Genomic DNA, 23,413 nt, shown 5'->3' on the forward strand with positions numbered 1-23,413 from the left:
ACTGAAGGCGACAACAGAGGTGACCACGGTGACTACAGACTGAAGGCGACAACAGGGGTGACCACGGTGACTACAGACTGAAGGCGACAACAGGGGTGACCACGGTGACTACAGACTGAAGGCGACAACAGGGGTGACCACGGTGACTACAGACTGAAGGCGACAACAGGGGTGACCACGGTGACTACAGACTGAAGGCGACAACAGGGGTGACCACGGTGACTACAGACTGAAGGCGACAACAGGGGTGACCACGGTGACTACAGACTGAAGGCGACAACAGGGGTGACCACGGTGACTACAGACTGAAGGCGACAACAGGGGTGACCACGGTGACTACAGACTGAAGGCGACAACAGGGGTGACCACGGTGACTACAGACTGAAGGAGACAACAGGGGTGACCACGGTGACTACAGACTGAAGGAGACAACAGGGGTGACCACGGTGACTACAGACTGAAGGAGACAACAGGGGTGACCACGGTGACTACAGACTGAAGGCGACAACAGGGGTGACCACGGTGACTACAGACTGAAGGAGACAACAGGGGTGACCTCGGTGACTACAGACTGAAGGCGACAACAGGGGTGACCACGGTGACGACAGACTGAAGGCGACAACAGGGGTGACCACGGTGACTACAGACTGAAGGAGACAACAGGGGTGACCACGGTGACTACAGACTGAAGGCGACAACAGGGGTGACCACGGTGACTACAGACTGAAGGAGACAACAGGGGTGACCACGGTGACTACAGACTGAAGGCGACAACAGGGGTGACCACAGTGACTACAGACTGAAGGAGACAACAGGGGTGACCACGGTGACTACAGACTGAAGGAGACAACAGGGGTGACCACGGTGACTACAGACTGAAGGAGACAACAGGGGTGACCATGGTGACTACAGACTGAAGGAGACAACAGGGGTGACCACGGTGACTACAGACAGACTGAAGGAGACAACAGGGGTGACCACGGTGACTACAGACTGAAGGAGACAACAGGGGTGACCACGGTGACTATAGACTGGCTCCACAAGTCCTATGCGCCAGAAGTTGTTTTTTTTTTTTTTTAAGTACTTGCAAGAGAAAAGACTGGAATTTATAATTACATTAATAATATGTGGCGATTTGGTTATTTTGAGTCTACTTACCTTATAAATAAAAATTCAAGGTTTTCTTGCCTCAGCACATTGACTATGACATTGCTAGGTTTCTGAGGTCCTATGTACTCACCTGGTGTCTGATCATAAGTAATTAGCAATTGACATACATGCTAATTTGGACATAATTAACTTCTGCGCATTTGTAAACTATAGTTACTTTAGCATTATGTATATGGGTCTTTAAGACCTAGCCTCAAGCTGCACCACCAACTGTGGTTTCTACCACTTTCCCCCGGGCACCTTCCTACAGACCCATTCTCACACCTGCTTATAGGCATAAGGCTATTGTGTAATTCAGATGCTGATTCCTGTAACCTCCATATCTGGTTGCAATCCTTGTTCTGAGAATCTCCTGTCTCAAGGTTGTATAAACATCACTCCCCAGGTGTACTCTGATACCCCAAGAAAACAGCTTCCAGCCAATCACTGAGCAGGGGAGAGAATAAGGATGGGCTTCCTGCCACCCAAGGGAGAAGGAGTTAGAGGTAGAAGTGAGGGAACTCAGCCAGGGGAGAAGTCCAGGTGACATCAAGGAGAAGGAAGTGAGGGGACTCAGCCAGGGGAGACGTCCAGGTGACATCAAGAGAAAGAGGTGGAACAGGAAATATACAAAGTGCAAGGATGGGATGTACACTGGGAGGAAACCAGATTAGCTTAGAGGGTTAATAACAGAGTAACAACTGCTCAGTTGTTGTGTTGTGAAGTTTATTATTAAACATACATAAAAGAGTCTGAGTTATTTGTGTGATAGCCGGGTTAGGGTGGAAACTGAGAAACAAACAAGGTTTTATAAAGATAACTTTAAGATTTTGGCATACCAAATTGAGGAAGAACTTACAGAAAAATCTAGCTAGAACTTACATAGAAGCTAAACTTAAACAGAAAGCAGTTTCTTAGTTCTGTTCATTAAGAGAGTGACTGCAGTTTCTGAGGCAGGACCCATGGCTTCCTGGTTAGACATCCCCCACCCCTCCATCCCCACTTGTAGAGCAACAAGGCTTCAGGTCAGCTTCAGAAAAGGGAGGCAGAGGCAGATGGATTTCTGTGAGTTCGAGGCCAGCCTGGTCTACAAAGTGAGTCCAGGACAGCCAGGGATACACAGAGAAACCCTGTCTCAAAGAAAAAAAAATTGATACAAACCCCAGAGAGGCCTTTCTTTTAGAAATCCCTTGCTAAGAAAAAAAAAGTATCTCTTTAACACAAGCAAACTTCTCAAAGCCAGACTTTCCTAGGCAAGACAGGAAGCTAAGTCCCTTTGAGAAGGGGATCTGAAGGCCTAATCTATGCGGGCCAAGGCTGCAAACACTTGTGGACCCTTCAGAGTGGGGAAGGGGTCAGGATCCTTTGAGGGATGCAGGAAACTCTCTCCCTAGAAGCAGGATCCAGAGACAGTCTGAGAAGCCTCAAACATCTTAGCTGGTAAGGTCTAGAAGGGAAGCTGGGTCTAAGAAAGTAAAAGTCCTTAGGAAAAGAGACTAGAGGTGAAATTTCATAGGTAGATAAAAATAGTTTTAAAATTGATAGAGTTGAGAGACATATAAAGATGAAAGACACAGTAACACAGAGCTGTTGGGGTTTGTTAAGTGCTCTTTTAAATGATGCCAAGTTATAAATGGGCGAGAGAGAGAGATCGTGGTATTCACTATTACTATTGTTTTTACTTTGGTGATCAGTTTTGCATTCTATACCTCTTCAAAGGTGAAAGCTGTAGAGGAAAAATTACAGAAGTTTATAGATTGCACTGAGGAAGATACTAAGATATCAGAGATAAAACAAAAAGAAAAATGCGAAATTTGGAAACAGACTTTAGAAGAGAAATTAGAGAGGTCAATGATTAGGAATGAAAATGAGACTAAGATTGAAGCAGAAGAAAACATGTCAGAACATGTAACATCACTTTGTAATAAGACTACAGGATGGTCTAGATCTGTTTAAAAAACAAAAACAAACAAACTAACTAAACTAAAATGATTTTCCCAGCTTTGATAAGGGACGTACCAGGAGATGAGGAAAATCCACAAGGTTATCAAGAATTTGAATGACAACCTATACATGCTTAAGATTTAGAAAGATTTAAGAAAGCAATAACTAATTATGGATTACACTCACCATATGTTAAACAGGTGCTTAATAACTGGGTCACACAGAATCACATAACTTGAAAAGGTTGGAGAGACTTGATGACATCCATTCTAGATCCCTCAATTGCAATGGCTGGCACGGTGGAAAGACAAGGCTTCACTTATGGAGCAACAAACAGGGCTAGAGGCATTGATGTCGTTAAACATTTGTTACTAGGTGAAGGCTTGTATTCTGAATTAAGAGTACAGATTACCTTTGACGACGCTGTCCTGGAACAATGATGTGCAATAGTCTTAAATGCTTGGAACAAGGCTGACCAGCAGGGACAAATTGTAATTATTCACAAAGACAACCCAAGGTTCAAATGAATCTTTGTTTTTAATTTTTTATTAATTTTTTATTAATTTATTCTTGTTACATCTCAATGGTTAACCCATCCCTTGTATCCTCCCATTCTTCCCTCCCTCCAATCAAATGAATCTTTCACTGACTTTTTACAAAGAAAAACTACAGCTCTGAATAGAACAAAATCAGATCCAAATGCTAGAGAAATTCAACTTGGATCTCTAGCTTTTGAGAATGCTGAATGCACAAGGACTGTTAGACCACTGAGGGCAAGATCTGAACCTGTTCATGAACATATCAAAGCTACTGCAGACATAGAAACAAGCGTTCATGACTCAGTTATAATTGGACAAACAGCTACAGGAGACAGCAAAACACAAAATGTCCATTGCTGTGGCTGTGAAAAAATCAAATCATTCCCTAAAAGAGTATGAGCACTTTCTAACAATAAATCATTCAATAATAGAAATAATTCATAGAAAAGATTTCCTATGAAATGTGGAAGCTGTGGAAGGAATGGTCCTGTGGCTCAAGACTGCAGGGCATCCAATGGTCTCAGAGGCAACTCCTTAATGGCATAAAACTGACTAAGGTGCTTCACTCAAGGCCTGACAAAAACTAACAGGAGCCATTTGTTTCCTTCCACCAAAAGATTATTCTAAAAAAAAAAAAGAAAAGAAAAGAAAAAAAAAGAAAATTCAATGCCTTATAGGACAAACAGGGTTACTCAAAATTTAGATAAACCATTTAATGGAGGTAAAGATGCACCTAGGGACAAGACAAGATATGCTAAAGATACTAACAGCAAGATATTTTGACAAACTACTATAAATGATAAAAGGCCAAAATTAAAATACAGCTAGATGGCATTGAGATTGAAGAATTAGTGGACACTGAGGCAGATGTAACAGTAATTTCCCAAAATTCCTGACATCCCATTTGGCCAATTCAAAAGATATCTATATACACAGCTCTTAGGAACTGAGTCACTGTTGCAGGTAAAACAAAGCCTAAAATGGCTTAATCATGGAAGACCAGAAGAACAAACAGGAGAATTAAGGCCACACGTGGCAGATATAGCCATGAACTTATGGGGAAGAGATCCACTGCAACAATGAAAAACACAGGTTAACATTCCTTCAGCTTTAGAAACAGGCTGTAAGGGAGAATATGTTTCTAATAAAAAAATTAAAAGATGTTATCAAAGACAGTTCCCGGCTGCCCAAGCTGCCCATAGGCAGGGTACAACAGAGGCTGACTCTTCAACCTCATGTGGGAAGCCACCACTAGAACTTTTAAAAATAACCAAACTCTCAGATATTTAATTGTGGTAAACAAGGTCATTTAAAAAAGGATTTTATGCAAGGCAATTCTAGAAACAATGGCTTGTCTAGAGATAACCCAAAAAGAAGGCCCCAGCATTTTGGATTTCGCAGAAGACGTGACAAAGGCCAACATTTGACCTCTGAGCATAGGTCAACAAGCGACAAACAAGGTAACCCCTTGTCAAGGAATGCTCACGGGGCTGCGATGGGAACCCCTTGTCAAGGAATGCTCACGGGGCTGCGATGGGAACCCCTTGTCAAGGAATGCTCACGGGGCTGCGATGGTAACCCCTTGTCAAGGAATGCTCACGGGGCTGCAATACCAGATTCAAATTGGTCATCTCAGGTCAATGGCAGAAAACTCACCCACAGAACAGTAAACAGCACTGCTCTGGATACAGACCTCAATAACCCAGGTATCTAAGCCAGAGCAGCATCAAAAGATAGAACGAAAAATGCAGGAAAGACCCAAAAAAAAAAAAAAAAAAAAAAAAAAACCAACCAACAAGTGTTTTGGCAAACTGCTATAAAAGGTAAGAGACCAGAGTTAAAATTACAAGTAGATGATAATAACACTGAAGGCTTAATGGATACAAGAGCCAATGTAAAAAAAACTCACAAGACTCCTGGAATCCAATCTGGCCACTTCAAAAGGTAACTACATAGCACCTAGGAGATGTCTGAGATATTGTCTCAGATAAAACAAAGTAAATGCTTGGGGCCAAAAGGTAAAATAGAAAAATTAAGGCCTGAATATAGACATTTATTATATATATATATTTTTTTTTTTTCTAGGACAGGTAACATAATTGCCTGATCCCTCCACATGGGAACAGCTCTGAGACTGACAGACATGAAAATGTCTCCAGCCAGGACTTCAGCTGCGCATGGCCAATAAATCTTTGGCTACAAAATCCCCAGGACTTATCACGCCATTCTTTCAAATGGTATCAATAAAAATGTATATTAAAGTTTAGTTATTTAGTCGAAACTAACTTATAGAGAAAAACAAAAGCTTTACATGCTGGAACAGAGAGCAAGCACATTTAACTGAACTGTGCTCAGTGCACAGTCCATACATATGTTAATACAAAAATTGTATAATAACCTTGAAAGTTAATGTTTTTCAGAGTATGAGGACCAGACACCAGAAAAAAATAAAGAAGTTAGTCCAGATGATCCTACCTCACACACGGCCACAATAACTGTTTCCTCAAAAATCTCCACCCAAAACACATTCTAAATAAACAGCATCACAGGCTGTTCCAGTCAGGACTTCAGCTAAGCTCCGAGCTTCCTCAGTGTTCAGAGACTGGACAGCAAAAGTCACAGCCAGCTTTCTTCAGAATGGACAATATTCCAATTTCCCTGGGCCCCCAAAATAAAAACTATGTCCCAAATCAGCAGGAAGCAATTTTAAGAGAACTATGCTCCATTCCCAAGAGAGGGCAGATGGTTTTTGGTCATTCTATGGGTGGTAGATGTTTGTTATTGTTTAAAGGGGTTGGTTATAGCAATGATAAGCAAAAGGGCAGATTATTGAATCTTGTTTTAGACAAAGAGCATTATTAATAAGCCAAAAAATCTTACATTGGTATAAATCTTTATATATTAATACAGATTTAAGATTATATTTGGTTACAACATACTAAGGTATTGTACCTATAATTATTAAAACTGCAATGTTAAATTCTAGTCCATTTGAAAACTGCTATTACAAACTGTTTAGGATTAGTAAGAAATGCATATTAGCAGTCAGGCAATCAAACTATTGGTCCTGTTAGATACTAGTTTACTTAATTACAAAAATATGTCTCCTAGATTGACATATTAAAAAATAGCTAGAAGCCAACAAGTATCTCTGAGATGTATGCTGGAGGAAACCAGATCAACTCAGGGCATTAAGAAGAGTGATAATGGCTCGGTTTTTATGTCACAGAGCTTGTTATTAAACAAATATAAAAATATGATAGCCGGGTTAAGAGAGAAACTGAGCTTTAACGAGTACTCTGACCGCGGTGTACTTTGTGGCGCTTTTCGTGAACTATTGAGGTGAATGAACTACACCCGGCTACATTGCTCTCGTTCAGAGTCCAGGGCTAAAGTGCTCTGCAGAAATGTGCTTTCACAACCCAAAGGGACATTGGTGTGTGGGGAGACGGCTCAGTCAGCAGAGTGCTTGCCAGCACCTGGGCAGCACCGGAGGCATGGCGGACACAGTGGTTCTGTGGCCTTCAAATTCATGCATAGCCACAAAGTGACAGTGGTTGGTACAATCACAGAAGCATTTCTCTAAAACCTGCCTCTCTGGGGGCACCTGAGCTGGGAGATGAACCATGGACTGGGCCCGTCTTTCACTGCCCCATCCTTCCTGAGGACATTTTTTTCCTGCTACTAATAATCAAGATCAACGTACCATCAATATCACGTGATATCAATATAAACCAACCACACCGGGGGCACAACCCACAGGAGAAATCCAAACCCGTTAGAGAAAAACCGAAATGTGTGTGAGCCTGTTTGTCCCAGGCACCGATGGCTGGAGACACACTGAGCATTCCAGAGTGCAAGAGTCAACCAGCAGGCCCGCGTTCAATTAGTGGCCATCAGAGTGAACAGAACGGACACCTCCTTAGCCCGTTAAAATAGCGCTATTTCTCCCTGTGTACTCATTAAACAAATGTGATGTGGCATAGAGGTTCACACACGTGGAGTAGAGGACAGTGACAGAGGAACTGTGTCCCCGTGTTAAAAACACACCTTTGGGACGCTGCAACAAGCTTCTCCTAACGTGAGTGTCATGACCCTTTACAACACCATGATCTGAGCTAGGAAAACAGTCAGAAGCCATCGACCTCTGATGCCTGTGGGATGGATGAGCTATAGTCACGACCGTGCTAATGAGATGCCCAGATATCAGGACAAACATGTTCCTGGGTCCACTGTGACAGTCGTTTTGCACGAGATTATGGTTCAAGTTGTGAATAATTAAACCGAAAGCTGACCCTCACCAAGCGGCAGAGAATCTCCTACCTCCTACCTGCCTTTCAGCCTCAAATTGGATTCACTGCCTTCAGATGTGGCTTGAAACCGCAGCCCTCGCTGGGTTCCACACCCACCGGCCTCCACTCAGGGCTAAGCCTTCCGTTTGACTGCGTCTCTGGCTTCACTGCAGACCCCGAGCCTCCTCGGCCTCCATGAGAGCGTTAAATCATTGCTTCTCAAACCCCAGCACCCAGATACACACAAGCTGTTGTCTCTGATCTCTAAAGAACCACGAGGATTAGCATAATCTTTTCTTTCCCCTTCTTTTCTTAAAAATATAATACAGATGTCCTCATTTGTCCCCTGAACATATAGTGAAGAGATGACTGGAGTTCCTGGGCTGTTTTACTTCTGTTAAATCACTATATACAATTTTCTATAATTTGGGGGCTTGTATTCTATTTTGTTTATCTGCTTATTTACAATCCTAAGCAACTCTTTTTATCAATAAATAGTCCTTAAATCATAGTGCTATTCTCTTTTAATTACTGAAATTTTATTAACTTTAATATTTCCTTAAGCTTTATCACTCTTCTTTTTCCAGAATTATATCAGGCGATTTTTAAAATTCTTTTTTAAAATTTTGAGTCATAGTTTTAATACGTTGAAATGCATATGTTTTAATAGAAACATATTTTAATATGCATGCTTATTAAATTGTCAACTTTACATCACTGAATATTCTACACCCATTTCATATGCTGTTCGCCCGTTTTGTTCTGAGTAAACAAAGCCGTTGGTTTTTCCTGTACAAGGCTAAAGATGGCATCTGTTTCCTACACGACCTCAACTCCTTTTGTGGGATTATTTGCAGTCACCAACCCGAGCAACTGTTTGAATGTGCAGAACAAGCTATTATACGGAGCTGCTGAAACTCTGGAGCGGGTTTGTCCAAGCGGCTAGCGAGCCTGGCTGATGCTCAGACTCCGGCAGGCTTGCGCTAGTCTGTTCCCACTTAAGTTGTGTTGGAATCCAATAATCAAGTTAGCTTTTCAGTGTAGGTGAAATCCCACAAAGTGCCACTAGGTGTCGTCTAGCAATAATTCCCCAAGTGCTCTTGAAGCACTGAAGGCAGCCTTCTGTCTTCCTGTCCACTTCAGCCCTGCCTGCTGAATAAAGACTACACCCTCCTGTCATTTCTGACAACACAGAGAAAAAGTCCTCAGTGGGAGTAAGGAGAGGGGGAGAGCACTTGCTCAATTTTCTAATCACAACTGAAGGTTATCTCTGAGGCAAACAATTGCTCCATGTTCCCATAAGCACCCACAGCAGACTGCATGGTGATTAAAGGACACTGTGCCGGTGCAGACCCTGCTGTCCACCTCTCCAGTGACAGCTCAATCGCTTAGCCTTAAATCCCACCCAAAAAAAAAAAAAAAGAAAGAAAGAAAAGTTCGACTATATCAAGAATATTGATACAAAAAAAGCTACATTGTAATAGCATTGGGCACCGAGGACAGAGGCCAAGGTTAGAGCCTCATGGAAGATACAGGAGCGTTGTGAGGAGGGAGACAAAGCCGCACGTCTCCAGTTCTAGTGTCTAGGGAACCAGGCTGGTTAACACGTGCCTCCTGAGTTGGGAAGAGCTGAAGACAGGGAGGGGCTGTGGCACAAGCGCAGGAGACATCGGTTTACGCTTTTCATCATGAGTGTCTGGGGAAGGTCCAAGTGACACCTTGGCCACCTGTGCACCCTAAAAAGAGTTCTAAAGATAATTCTAGAGAGAATTTTTATTTGAAGATGCTGAGGTGGAGGGCTCTTTCTTCTTCTCCACTCCATGAAAAGCAAACAAGAAAAAGCTAAAGGGGAGAAGGGCCTGCCTTCAGGGGCACGACCACAAGCCACAAGGGCACAGGTCCAGCTGCTGAGCCCTGTGAAGCCCAGACAAAGCGGACAGCAAAGTGCACAGGCAGCCCAGCCTCCTGAGATGACCAGCTCACAGCATCTCCCACGGCCGCACCACCCAGAGCCTGGAAATGCTTGGACTAGAATGCTGGGCAACAGGCAAACTGTGAACCCATGAGGACAGTGCAGGGGACCAGACGTCCCTTCCAGGGACCCAGGGGGACATCTCAGGATGCAGGCAAATCACAATGGAAGGATAAATCACAAAGCGGAGAGCTACATCTGCCTTGAGGACTAGGAAAAGGTCCGTGTTGGGAAGCATGCGAGATCAGAGACGGGGATGGTCAAGGACAGAGATGGAGGGAGGGGTGGAGACAGAAGTGGAGCCACAGTGCGGTGTGGTGGCTCCGCTAAGGAGACCTGTGCAGGTTCAGTGGGGAAAGAGAAAGGAGGCCGGTATGGTTGGGATGAACACACAGCAAGTGGCTTCAAATGTCATCTTCAACCCCTCTTCACTGTACTGTTTACCCGTGTGTGTGTGTGTGTGTGTGTGTGTGTGTGTGTGTGTGTGTGTGTATGTGGCTTCTCTTTAAACATGGCTGGTAGCTATACAGAAGCCAGTGAATGAAAATTATGGCCCAAGTGGGGCTTGAAAGTAAGAGCATGAGCACTGATATGGGGGGAAACTGGCATGGCTGAGTGTGCTTGCATCCCAGGCACTGGGGGCTCATTAGCCAGCCAGTCTCGCCTAAATGGCAAAATTCTGGTGCAGGGGGAGTTGAAGGAGACAGTGCTCGGAAAACACCAAAATGCCATGGCCAGCAGAGTCAACACAAGGGCCAAAACGGCAGCTTGGTTCAGCAGGACTCAGTAGTCAGTGTGGGTTGAAACTTCGTGAGTCTGACCCCAAGTAGTTTATTTGAGACATATTTAAGCACAGCACAACATGGGGAAATTTTTCCTGGCGATAACTAACTCAGTCCTCTGTGCACAACAAAGCTTAAGACAAGACCACATCAAAGCACAAGTGGCATCTTTCATAAAAATAGGTTCTAAAAAAAAATAGGTTCTAAGGATTAATGGAGAAAAAAAAGGCTCAAAAAAAGGTCTAGGGGAGAATTGGTGCACCCTGGCTACACGGATAGCACAAAGGTCACCAGGCTATTAAGCACATCTGCTGCCAGCCTTCTGGGCAGAAGACACGTTAGACATCTCCCCCTTTGAAGACACAGCCCTGTGCGTTTAACAGTCCTGGCTTCCCTAGGGCTTATCAGTGAGCACAGGGGCATCCGTGCTTCCCACAGGAGAGACTCTGCCTCAAAGTAGAAAGGTAAAGAACACCATAGCAGGATTCCCTGACATTGTGCTCTGGCCTCTGCACCCACACAAGAGTGTGCATGAAACACACACACACACACAGAGAGAGACAGACAGAGAGACAGAGGGAGAGAGGGAGGGAGGGAGAGAGAGACAGAAACAGAGACAGAGAGATTATGCTAAAAAGAAAAAAACAATTCAAGTAAAAATTTAAAGTATACTCTGCCCAAAGGAAATAGAGGGATTACCCATGAAAATGGGTTTTTAAAAAAGAAAAAACCAAACACTTCGCAGAGAGAGAAGAGATCTCATTATCTCTGTTTAGAGGAGATCAAAGGACGGAGAAGGTTTGTCATATGTCCTTGCTGTTGGCTATGTGGCACCCAGTTCCCCTTCTCAGTACCCACAGGGGAACTTTATGCTGTCTGTCACCCAGCCGAAATGTTTGGAAGACACTGACCCAGGAGAAATGTGTTGACTCCAGTGGTGTGACTCCTGGACTGAGATAGGAACTCAATCTTGAGGAAAGTGTGTTGAAAAACTAAAAAACTAAATAAATAAATAAAAATAAATTTTAAAAAACTAAACTAAACTCTTACTTGCTCCCTCTGCTTGGGTCTGAAAATGAGAGAGGGCACATTTAAAAATCTCAGTTAAGGCCACCCAGGACTAAGCCTGCCAGTGTTTGTCTTTGGCTTTAGAGACAGGGTCTGGTGACACACGGCCCAGCTGGCCTGGCACTTGCCATCCTGCCTCCTCATCCAGAGTGCTGGGCTGACAGCCACAACCTACGCTGCACCTGGCCTCAGGGGCCGTCACACAGGGTAGGGCGGTTTCTGTCTCCAGTCTCTCTCTCTGGGTCTTTACTCAGTCTAAAGACTTTCGGAGAGTGAAATGGGACCTTCTGGGCTGAACTTAGTAGGAGATTTTCCCATGTGCCCTCGGCTAGACTTTAAGAGAAGACTATCCCGGCAAACTGGGGAAAAGCTACTGAGGCGTTGATTCTGAATTTAGCGTTTTGTACATGTGACCAAACGGTTCCTTGTTTAAACAAATAATAAGAGGACGGTCAGAAACTGGACTGCGGAAAATGTTCGTAGGCAAAGTGCTGCAGTGTGGCCTGGTGCTTTGTTTTTTTCAACTGCTTGCCCTCCCCCGCACCCCACCCCGAGATTCTCACTGCAGACTGTCATGTACCCCATTGCTGTTTAACCTTGCCCCCTGTTTGACTAATAACGAAAGCTGATACCTGGACAGGGTCGGAGGAAGGCAGGCATGGCGAAGGTTCGCAGGCTTTTGAGACAGAGAGGATCTTGGGAGAGGAAGCGGTCAGGTACGGGAGGAGGAGGTGGGAGGAGATCATTATGGGATAGGAACCAGCTGCGTAAAGAAGCAACGCAGAAGTTCCAAATAGAAGCAGTGGCCCGGATGAGCAGCCTAGACAAGTGTTTGGGACTATGGATGGAGGTAGCCCGGGTAGGAATTGTTGGAAGAGATGGAGTGGGATGGAGGATGAGAAATCTGGAAGGTAGTTCAGGGGGTTAATATCTGCCCTGCCCCAGGTGAACCAAGGCTATTCTAAAATACAACAGGTGTCTGTGTCTTTTAATGATTGCAGGTTAGAAAATAGCATCATGATAATATTTTAAAGCCTAATAATAAACAGTTATTGGGCTGTACTTTTAAATTAACAACAAAAGCAAAGTCAGAAAAAAAAATTTTCTTTATTTTGTCCTGTGTTGTTTCTAGTGGAAACTGGTTGTGTGCTGTTTCCCTGAGCTGAACTGCTGAAGAGCCTTGCAGTGGTGAACTTTCTCAGCTCATTTTGCTCCCTCAGGAAGAAGCCTACTGGATCATCAGGGAGAACCTACTCATTCGCAGGCTCATCCATCCCTTCACCCCTTCATCCATTCCTCTTTGCTCAGCACTCAGCTACATGCCACCTGTGGCATCACAGTGCAGGATAGCTTTGTTAGGCTTTCTGCTCTCTGTGTGTGTGTGTGTGTGTGTGTGTGTGTGTGTGTGTGTGAGTGTGTGTGTACAGGTACTTGTTTGTAGGTTTGCACATGTATATGAAGGCATGGGTGAATGGAAGCCAGACTCTTCCGGGATCACTCTTTACTTTTGAGATGAGATCTTTTGCTGAATCCGGGGCTCACCAGTAGTTAGGCTGATGCCTGATGAGCACCAAGAAGCCTCCTGCCCATCCTCATGTCAGCACTGACACAGGCGCTGAGAACTCACTCTGCCACGGCGAGCTCTGCTGACTGAGGCGTCTCCTGGCCACTTGTCCAATTTTTCTTTCTTTCTTTCTTTTTTTATATCTGTTTAACTTTCTTCTCTCTCCCCCCAATCTGTCTCTCTCTGTCTCTGTCTCTTTCTCTTTTTCTCTGCCCCCTCTCTACCCCTCCCCTCTCTCCATCTCCCCTCTCTCTATAGGAAATATATGCTCTTTCACAGCAAGAACACTCCATACCCTTAAACATGTATTCCAAGTAAAGCTTCCACCATAGTTAGGTGGGGGAGGTAGTCACAGAGAAGACGGGAACATTTTAATGTAAAGCTCAGCTGTATTGCCTTGCTCATTTGTAGAGGCCACTATGTAGACCCTAGATGAAGAAGTGGCCTTCACATGCAGAGAACAACTTGTTCAAACAGCTGTCCACACACCCCTGAGGAGGGCTGGCCTAGGCAGGACTGTTATCTTCAACACAGGCCCCTTTCCCGTTGAGATGTGAATCTGCCTGATAAGCCTTTGTCTGTTTCCTGGCACACTGAGCCTAAAAGAGAAAACTTCTTTTCCATGGAAAACACCAGGATACAAAGCTGTGGCTGCCTCAGGTCTGCGGGTGTGAGGAAGGAGGTCTCAGTGGATGTTCTGTGGTTTTTTTTTAGTGGTCTTTTTATTCTATGCTACTTTGATGGAAGTTCTGTCTGAAACCAGGGTTCATGCTCTCCTGCAGGAGCTAAGGAGCATCTCTCTCACTCTCAAGGCATTTTGTAAGTTGCCCTTCACGCCCCCCCCCCCCCCCCCATTTACCTCACTTGTCTGCTGGCAAAGCCTCTGGCAGGCACAGACCACAAAGAGCGCCACCTAGAGCACCTGGTTCTGGCTTTTTTATTTTGTCCTTTTTTTTTTTTTTTTTTTTTTTTTTTTCCTTTCCTAGAGCTGAGGGCCTTGCTCTACCACTGAGCTAAATCCCCAACCCCTGGCTTTGTTTGTAAATTGGGTTGTTACCCAGAACCTTCTACTTCTCTGTATTTTGGGTGCCGATTTTGTATCTGACCTGTGTTTGATGAACTTGCCCCTGTGCTCCCCCCCTCCACCCCCACCCCGCCTCTGTGCTTTCCCCCCCGCCTCTCTTAGTGTAGTTTGTTGTCTTCTTTAACTTTTTAATTTTAATTAAATCTAGCATTTCCAATTTTTCTTTTATCCACTAGGATTCTTAGAGTCTAAGAAATTATAAACAAACCAAAGACCACCCGGATTGTTTTTCTGCGGCCTTCTTGGAGGTTTATTGTTTTGTGCTCAACGGTTCATTCCTTAAAGTACTTGGTTTTTGTTACATCTGTCCTGACATTGAAAAACTTCCCAGACAAGCTGCTCTGGCATGGGTATTCTTACCAATTATAGTTTGCTGTCTTTTCTTATTTTTCAGATGATTTTAGTCCACTTATCTAAAGGAGTACTTTTTGATAGGGGGAAAAAAACTATTTTTCAGTTAATTGCATCATCTAAAAATAGACTACAGAGGAACTAAAATTGGAAAGCGCTATTGCACTCACAGTCACAATGGAAACACTTGGTGGCACAGCTCACCCCCTACTGACCATGCTTATAAAGACCGACAGGTTCACCCTAGAGACTGGAGAGGCAGGCAGCTTCAGGAGCAAGTGCAGCTCTTCAAAGGACCCGAGATTTGGTACCTTCCTCTGGCCTCTGCAGGCAACACACACACACACACACACACACACACACACACACACACACACACACACACACGATAAATATGTCTTTAAAAGTACTTGGCCAAGAAGATTATGCCAGCCCAGGGCTTTGTCTCTAGTCAGAACCACAGAGGTTGGACCGGAGTGGAGGGGGGAGGTGGGGGCGCGGGGGAGGTGGGGGGGCCTGGGATGTAGAGAGGAAACACGTAGTGACAACAGAGTGATACCCAGAGCTCTGCAAAAATACAGGCGATTCTTTTTTTCATTGTGCTCTTCTGTATTTCGTATGTGTTCCAGATGGCGACTGTCTGCAGATGAATCCATCTGCGTCATATATACAAGTGGAATATTAGCCGACCATAAAGAGGACACGCTCCCTGCTGTGCGGCACCGTGGAAGAAACTGTGGGTCATTATAACTAGCGCAGGTAAGGAAGCAGAAGAGCGCTGTCGTTATGCAGCAATCATGCCTTGAATATTAGGCACGCACAACACGTGCAAATGTGTCTTAGTCAAAAGAAAATAACACAGAAAATGCTGAAGACGGTGAATCGCTTAACGGTAAGAGGCGTAAATAAGGGGCTGCATGCAATGCGCAGGCGCGCATCACTGTCCTCAGCCAGACACGGAGAGGCGCAGTGAGGCGGTGTGACCCTCAGGCGGCCGGGAGGAACTGGGATTGTAGTAAGTGGATTTGAGGACTGTACCGGCTAACTGTGTCACGTGATTCCGTTATCAGTGGACACGATGCTCACGTGCACGTACTGAAACAATTTTCAGCTTAGCATGAGGTCATGTCGCTTATGTAATGGTGCATGTTGAAATCAGAGAGGTTAGTGGTAAGGCCTGGGCTTACCGTGCAGAAAACAACTAAATTCCTTCTACCACTTTCAGTCTGGTGGGCTTTCATTATTGCTTGCTAAACTCTAGCTGGAATGAAAAACAAGCATGGTTTTTGACTGGGCGAAGGCGTGGGATCTTCCAGGCGTGCCGTTGGTGGTTTGCGCGGCATCGCCTGGTTTTCATGTTTCTCTTCGTTATATAATAAAAATGCCAGCACCTGTCAGGTGCTAAACACTCTGGCCTGGCCAGGCTGTGCTTATCTTCCAGAGCTGGAGGGAGAGTTTTACCACCATCCCAGTTTCAAGTGAAATGAGATATCGGGAACAGTGACTTGCCCAAGGTCACAGAGTAGGGCCAGAACTCAAAGTTAAGCTAGTGTGAACTCTTGGGTGCAGTCCCCCAAGGCCTCCCACAGTGCTGTGTTGGGTGTGTCTCAGAATAGACTCGGTGACTGCTGCTAATATCTCCAGATTATTCTAGATAACCAACCAATCCGCTGTTACTTTCTGTGTTCCCCGCTGTGGCTGACAGGGAAAGGAAACATCGTCATTTCCTGCCCCAGTGCATAAAGTTTCCTCCACAACCTGTAGACAAAGATTTCAGACCTTGAGCCCAGTGTCAGGTGCCCTTTCTGCTGGTCGCTGTGTCACACCCCACACACAGCTCCAGCCCCTTGCCTTGGCACTGCAGCGGCAGAGTGCCGTGTGGGTCCCTCACACATCCTTCATAACCTTTTGTTTTGGAAGCTAGCACACTGTTTTCCTCTCTTCACAGGCTGTTCTTCCCTCAGACCTCGCCAGAGCTCCAAAGGCACACTCCCCGCTCAGTTCCAATGGGGCTGGCTCCCTTCGCTGTGTCAGGAACACCGGATCACAGCACCGCACTCAGTTCCATTGGGGCTGGCTCCCTTCGCTATGTCAGGAACACGGGATCACAGCACCGCAATACAGCTGCAGTGCCACCTCCTCTGCTACACTTTCATGGCTCCCTTGAAGGCAGAATAGAGCGTTCTGGTTTCTCAACCCAGACAGACCGTGGATGAGGAAGACAGCCTGTGCTGTCACGGAGCTTTGTGAGTCCACACACTTTGGGTCACTGCTGCTGAGAAATCTGCAGTGTAAGGAAAGCCTTGTCTCTCTACCCCTGAGCCCAGCTGGGCCTCCAGCTCCGGATGTGTCACCAAGGTGCCTGTGTGGACAGGACAGACCCTGAGAGGCAGCCCACGGAGGGTGTCAACTCGACTGTGTTCTCTGAACAGGGCCAGACACTGGGCACTGGTTTCATGAGGAGTCTTTGCCTATGGCTGTTAAAAACCGTGAGCTGAAGTGCTGTGCTTTTTCACCTTGTGAGATGTTTAGAGATAAATCCTGTTCTCTGGCAAAGCAGAGTGGTCAAGACAGGGCAACCATGTTCTGTAACATGCAGGGCCATTTTTCCCTCCTCAGAAAAAGAAAAAAGTGTGATGATGCCCCTACCCACTGCCTTGATCAACCTGCCATTGATCGGTTGACCTTAGCAAGTGCCGTGTTGCCCTGTGTCAGAGTTCTTAGGTGGAAGACCTGCTGCAGATGGTTAAAAATAAAGGGGAAAAAACCCCTCTTGTGGAGGAAACCCTTGCCATTTTAGTTTCCTCATAGATGTGGAGGCAAACTCTGCAATTGGCATGTGCTCAGCTGATTCGGATATCAATTTATCTGCCCCAAAAGCCAGCTTTGCATCCCCACATACCTATTTCCTGTGAGATAGACTGGAGGGCTTTAATGATAAGGAACTGGGTAAAGAATCTCTTGACATCATTTGCTTGATTGGCAGCTAAGCTCTGTTGAATGAAGTGAATGTTTAGAACTAGAACGTTTGCTCATTTCCCTTCCTAGTCTTCAGAGGCAGAGTCTGACCTTCTAGCAAGAAGTGACAGGCCTGCCTGATGGGCGGGTTTGGGAACGAGCCTCTCTGTGCACCAACTGATGCCTAGATGAAGAACACCTGCTATGGGTACACAGTGGAGCCTCATTCAGTCAGCAACAAAAAAACAAAAACAAAAAGATTGCTGTGGATGGGGCTACGGACAGGGCTGCAGATTGTTATGCTAAGTAAAACATAGCACACTTACAGAAGCAAAAATCATCTGTTTCTCTCCTATATGAAATTTATACAGATAAAAACCATGAAAATTAACAGTAAGATTGCCAAGGGTATGGGAGAAGGAGGAGGGAGAATGAGGATGAGAGAGGGGAATACGGGGATAAATGTGATCTTAAGTATGTGTGTGTGTGTGTGTGTGTGTGTGTGTGTGTGTGTGTGTGTGTGTGTGTGTGTGAAGATGTCATAATGAAGCCAGTTACCTCTTTAGTGTTAATGCAAACTAATAAAACTAATAGAGCGAAGAGATGGGTAGATGCCTCGGCTAGGAAAGTGCTTGTGAGGCAAGCATAAAGGTTGAGTTCAGATTCCAGCATCCACACAGAAATTCAGAGTGCTGTACGGGTCCATAACCCCGTGGCCACAGGGAAGCAGAAAGGAGCATCCTTTGGGGTTCTGTCCCGAGGGTCTAGCTGAATTGGTGATAGCCAGGTGTGATGAGAGACTTTGTCTCTAAAATAAGATGAAGTACTCATAGGCTACCCAGCTCCCCTGGGATCTTACCTGCCTGGGCCTCCGTGTAAGCCCCATGGCTCCACACCTGGCTGCCCCCAACCTCTAGTTGACCAGTGATGACTCAAAGAAGGGAGGGCATCTATATAGGCGGGGGGGGGGGGAGGGGGGAATCTAGAAGGTGGCAGAGGAGAGGACCGTCAAGGTGTGTGCTGAAGCTCGGGTAGTGAATTCCAGCACAGATGGTAGTGCATGCTCAGAAGACACACGAGGGAAGCGCTGTCTCAGTTCCTCTCTGGAGCAATGTTACATCGCTACAAAAATAAGAAGGGTGGTTTGAACAGGAAGGAAGGGCCATCTAACAAACTCCTTCAAATCCCAACGTGCGTGCACACTCGCGCGCGCACACACACACATACACCAGGACGTGTCTCTAAAGGATCTGAATAAAATAAGGAAGTCAACTCAAGATATGAAAATAGAGCTTAATGAGAAAGTAGAATTGCTAAAGGAAACCAAACCTAAAATGAAAAACTCAGTGATCCAAACAGAAGTCTCAGTGCACAGCCTCACACATAGAATGGATCACATGGGAAACAGACTGTCAGAAGACAAAGCAGAAAAACGGAATCTGTCAGAAAAGATTAGTGGAAAACTAAAGAAATATAGACAGAACAGAGGAAAGGTTTGGGACACCAAGGAAAGACCTAACCTTCCAACTGCAATCATAGAAAACAGAGAAGGGTGGTGGCACAGTGAAGGCTCAGGGGGTGTTTCTGATAAACTCATAGGAGAAAAAAATAAATCCCCATCCAGAACAAATAGACAGGCCAGAAAAGTAACTCTTCACAGCCTGTCATAGTTGAAACACTAAAAACATAAAATAAAGGATACCGAATGCTGTAAGAGAGAAATCTGCAGCCACTTACAAAAGCAGAACAATCAAACAGCAGCACATTCTTTGGTAGAAACCTTTAAATCTGGAAGTGCCTGGAGAGATGTATTCCAGATTCCAAAATGCTGTAATTACCAATCCAGACACGTAGACTAGCAAAACTGCCCATCCAAATTGAAAGATAAACGCGGGCTGGAGGCATGGCTTCATGGTTAAGGGCACCTGTTGCTCTTGCAGAAGACCTGGATTCATGGTAGAATTCTACCAGAACTTTAAGGAGTAATTAACATTGTATTAATAAGGAAAGAAGGCTCTCAAATCCTATTTATGTAACTAGTATGACCCTAACACTAAAACTGGATGAAGCCAAGAAACTAATGCAGTGACTTTGGAAACTAGTCCAGGGGGTCCTCAACACTGAAAATAGACCCATCAGCTATGCCACACCTGTGCGCATGCACACAGCAGCCCTTACAGCCTGCTGCACAGACTCGTACACATCCGTGGTCACTAGTGATCTAGTTACACTCTCTAGGAAATGGAGTCTAGTGACAGATGAATAAGGTAAATATGCAGTGTGTGCGCCGTGAACCTTGCTCAGCTGTGAAGGGGAAAATCACGCTATTGACAGGTATGAATGGACAAAACTGCGGAAATTATATTGAGTAAGATCACCCAGGCTCGGAAAGAAAAATGCCTCATGTTTTCTCTCATGTGTGAACCGTGCTTTGAATCTTTTACTTTGTGTGATTAACTTGAATCACATGTGGAGTTCAGGTCGTTAGGAACAAGCCATTGAGAGCAGACGCATTAAGGGAGGTGGGGTGGTAGGGTCTGTGTGAAATGAAAGCAGAAAGGGGGGGTACGGGGGCGGGGCGGCCGGGTAGAAAGAGTCAACATGGAAGGGCAGGGACAGCGGGGGGGGGGGGGGGCGGGGGGTGCGGGGTAGTCTGGGGTGGGGGGAGTGGGGGAGGGGAAGGGTTAAGCAAGCTGAAGGGCGTGTGCAAACACTATATGGAAATCTGTATCTTGCAACTCAAGTAAAAGATACGGTCAGAGGGGAAAGTAGAATCCAGAGATGTGAGGTAACAGAGGGAACATTCTGAGGTAAACGGTTAAGTGGGGTTGGAGGCAGGCCCATAGGAGAAGGCAGTATACATGAGGAGGCTTTGTATAAATCCACTAGTTTGTAAGCTAATCAAATGTGCGTGGCATTTGAACTTAGTTTCCGCCATGGGTGAACAATACTGTCCCCATAAAACACGGGTTACTGAGTGAAAAATCTCAGTGCCAGGCATGGGCTCCTCTCTATGAGGCATGAACCAATAGGCCAGAGAGGCTCTAGAGGCACCCAAAACAATACCAGCTATCACTAATAATCTTGGTTGCCCACCAAGGCTAAATGGCAAGACCCATTGTTGAGGACAGCCCTCGTTCTGGATGCATGACATAGATAAATTGACCTTAACGGACCAGGAAACTCTCTTCCTGCTGTCTAGCTCACACGGTGCCAGAAAAAGCTATGCAGGTTACCAAGAGAAAAGACTTCAAGTCTCACCTAGTGCTGGACCCTGAATTGACGTTACACTATCAATCCGGAAAGATGTGCCCATCCGTGCAAACGTGGTATGGTGATTACAGGGGTGACCAGCTGCTTTCTGATTGTCTATGAGGAGTGCGCCACAAGGAGGGATTTCATGGCAGCCCAAAAGTCCATGGCTGGGAAAGTCACAGGCCCTAGCAGGGAACCTACTATTGTTATGTTAGAGGGTCATTGTGTCACATTGCCTTTTAATCTTTATGTTTATATCTGTCCGTACATTTGTGTCGCTCTCAGCATTGGTCGAAGAAGCTTCTTTTTGCCGTGGGTACAAGACCCGCGCAAGATCAAGCCCATAGAATTGCAGCATGCATAGGCCCTACCCTGGGTGGAGGAGCATCCTCCTGAGGGAGGGACAGCATGCTTCTTTGAGGACATCGTTGAGGGCCGGTTGCTCGTGCCCAAGTGGATAGCCCCACACCAGTGCACATGTGGACAGCGAAATTGGACTCAGCGTTATTGATAGCCAAAATAAGAAGGCTGTGGCATTGGGAAGGTGGCTGGATGTAGGCATGTTATAGTGTACTGTGTGAAGACTCAACACTGATTTTTGTGCCACGCTCCCATCTCTGGTTGCAATCCTTGTTCTGAGAATCTCCTGTCTCAGTGTTGTGTAAACACTGCTCTGCAATTGTTCCCTGATATGTCAGTGTCTGAGCAGGGCAGAGAATAGCACTGGGCTTCTTGCCAGCCAGAGGAGGAGTGTAATGGAAGTTTCGAGTTCTTTGTAAACTCAGTTGTGTTATGTAAGTGTGTTTTTGTTTTAATCCCAAGTGTGGGATTTAAATTTGGGCTTCAGTTTGTCCACAACTGATAATTGTCTTGTGCAGGGCGTGGTCTTTGCCAGCTGCTCACGGCCTACCTGGTGAGGCACAGGGAGGGGCGTGGTCTAGGGCTGTGAGGAAAATAAATAGGAGAAGTGTGGCGTGTGGTGGTTATGTGACATGCAGCAGTTTGGAGAGACCAGAGCCCCGTGTGGTCGACGAAGAGAAATGTTTCAACACAGTGGAAGAGGCTGCTTGTTGCCTTTGCTGTTGACAGAGATTGGTATTGCCCCAAAAGAACTTAATTGACCCTAAACATGCAGGAGAAGTAAAGGGGTCTGCACCTCCTCTCTCTACTAATATTCTTTCTCATATCCAGGGGAGGGAATGGGGCTGGGTAACCGCTGGACTGGGCATCTGCAGGGGCTGAGGCTGTGTGGAGGCCAGACTGTGGCCTTCATGGGAGGGGCTGCTGGAGGTTGGGCTGAGTACCCTCACTAACATGACACACAGGAGGCATCAATACCCCAAATAAAAAAGTCAAGCGTCAACAGAGGAGGAGATAGAGAGAGGAGGTGGGCATTCAGCCACAGGTGAAGGTTCAGGAGACATGAGAAGAGAGTAGGGGAGCAGAGAAAGCCATGAAGTGCACGCATCTTGGGGATGTACACTGGGAGGAGCCCAGATAGGTTTAGAGGGTTAAGAGTACTGAGTAATAACTGCTCAGTAATGTGCCATGAGGCTTATTAAATAAACAACATACTCCAGTCTCAAATGTTTGGGTGCTCGCAAGGAGAAAAGAAAAACTGCAAATGCAAAGTTTTAAAGCAGAAACTAACAGCTGGGAGACGGCACCAGGGAGAATTGAAGGAAGTAGTGGCAGGGCACTAATTAAAATGCATTGTGAAAGTGTGTAAAGTTTTCAAAGGATAAGTTAAAATTTCACGTATGTATACACACAGACACACACACACACACACACACACACACACACACACACACACACACATGACATGCAATCCCCTTAGGGTCTGAGGTCTGATCCCTGACACTCAGAGTTCCCCACTATCATGTCAGTGTCCTTACATTGGAAGGGGCAAGCTTGCTGTCAAATATTTCCTTTGTTCACTTCCTTATAGTGAAACTCACATGGTAAATGTCATCACAGTAAATGGACTGAATTTAAGTCCTGGTTTTCAAATAACCTGAGCTTTTAATTAATTGTTCTCTGTTTTATCTCTCACTCATGGAGTAAAAATTCTTTTATCATTTTCTGAGATATCAAGTGTTTCAAAACCATAAAGGGGAAAAAGTAGTCTCCCTTACAGTCTCACCACACAGAGAAAGAAAGACATGCACACACACACACACACACACACACAGAGAGAGAGAGAGAGAGAGAGAGAGAGAGAGGAGGCGGAGAGAGAGGAGTAGACGAGGAGAGGAGTAGAGAGGAGAGAGGAGAGAGAGAGAGAGAGAGAGACGAGAGAGAGAGCGAGAAGAGAGGAGAGAGAGAGAGAGAGAGAGAGAGAGAGAGAGAGAGAGAGAGAGAGAGAGATGTGCATACACAGATACATTCAGAGACATGGGCACATACACAGAGAGAGAGACTCACAAATACATTCACACACACAGAAATAGAG

This window comes from Acomys russatus, chromosome 13, assembly GCF_903995435.1.
Source record: "Acomys russatus chromosome 13, mAcoRus1.1, whole genome shotgun sequence".
In the NCBI taxonomy this organism is placed as follows: domain Eukaryota; kingdom Metazoa; phylum Chordata; class Mammalia; order Rodentia; family Muridae; genus Acomys; species Acomys russatus.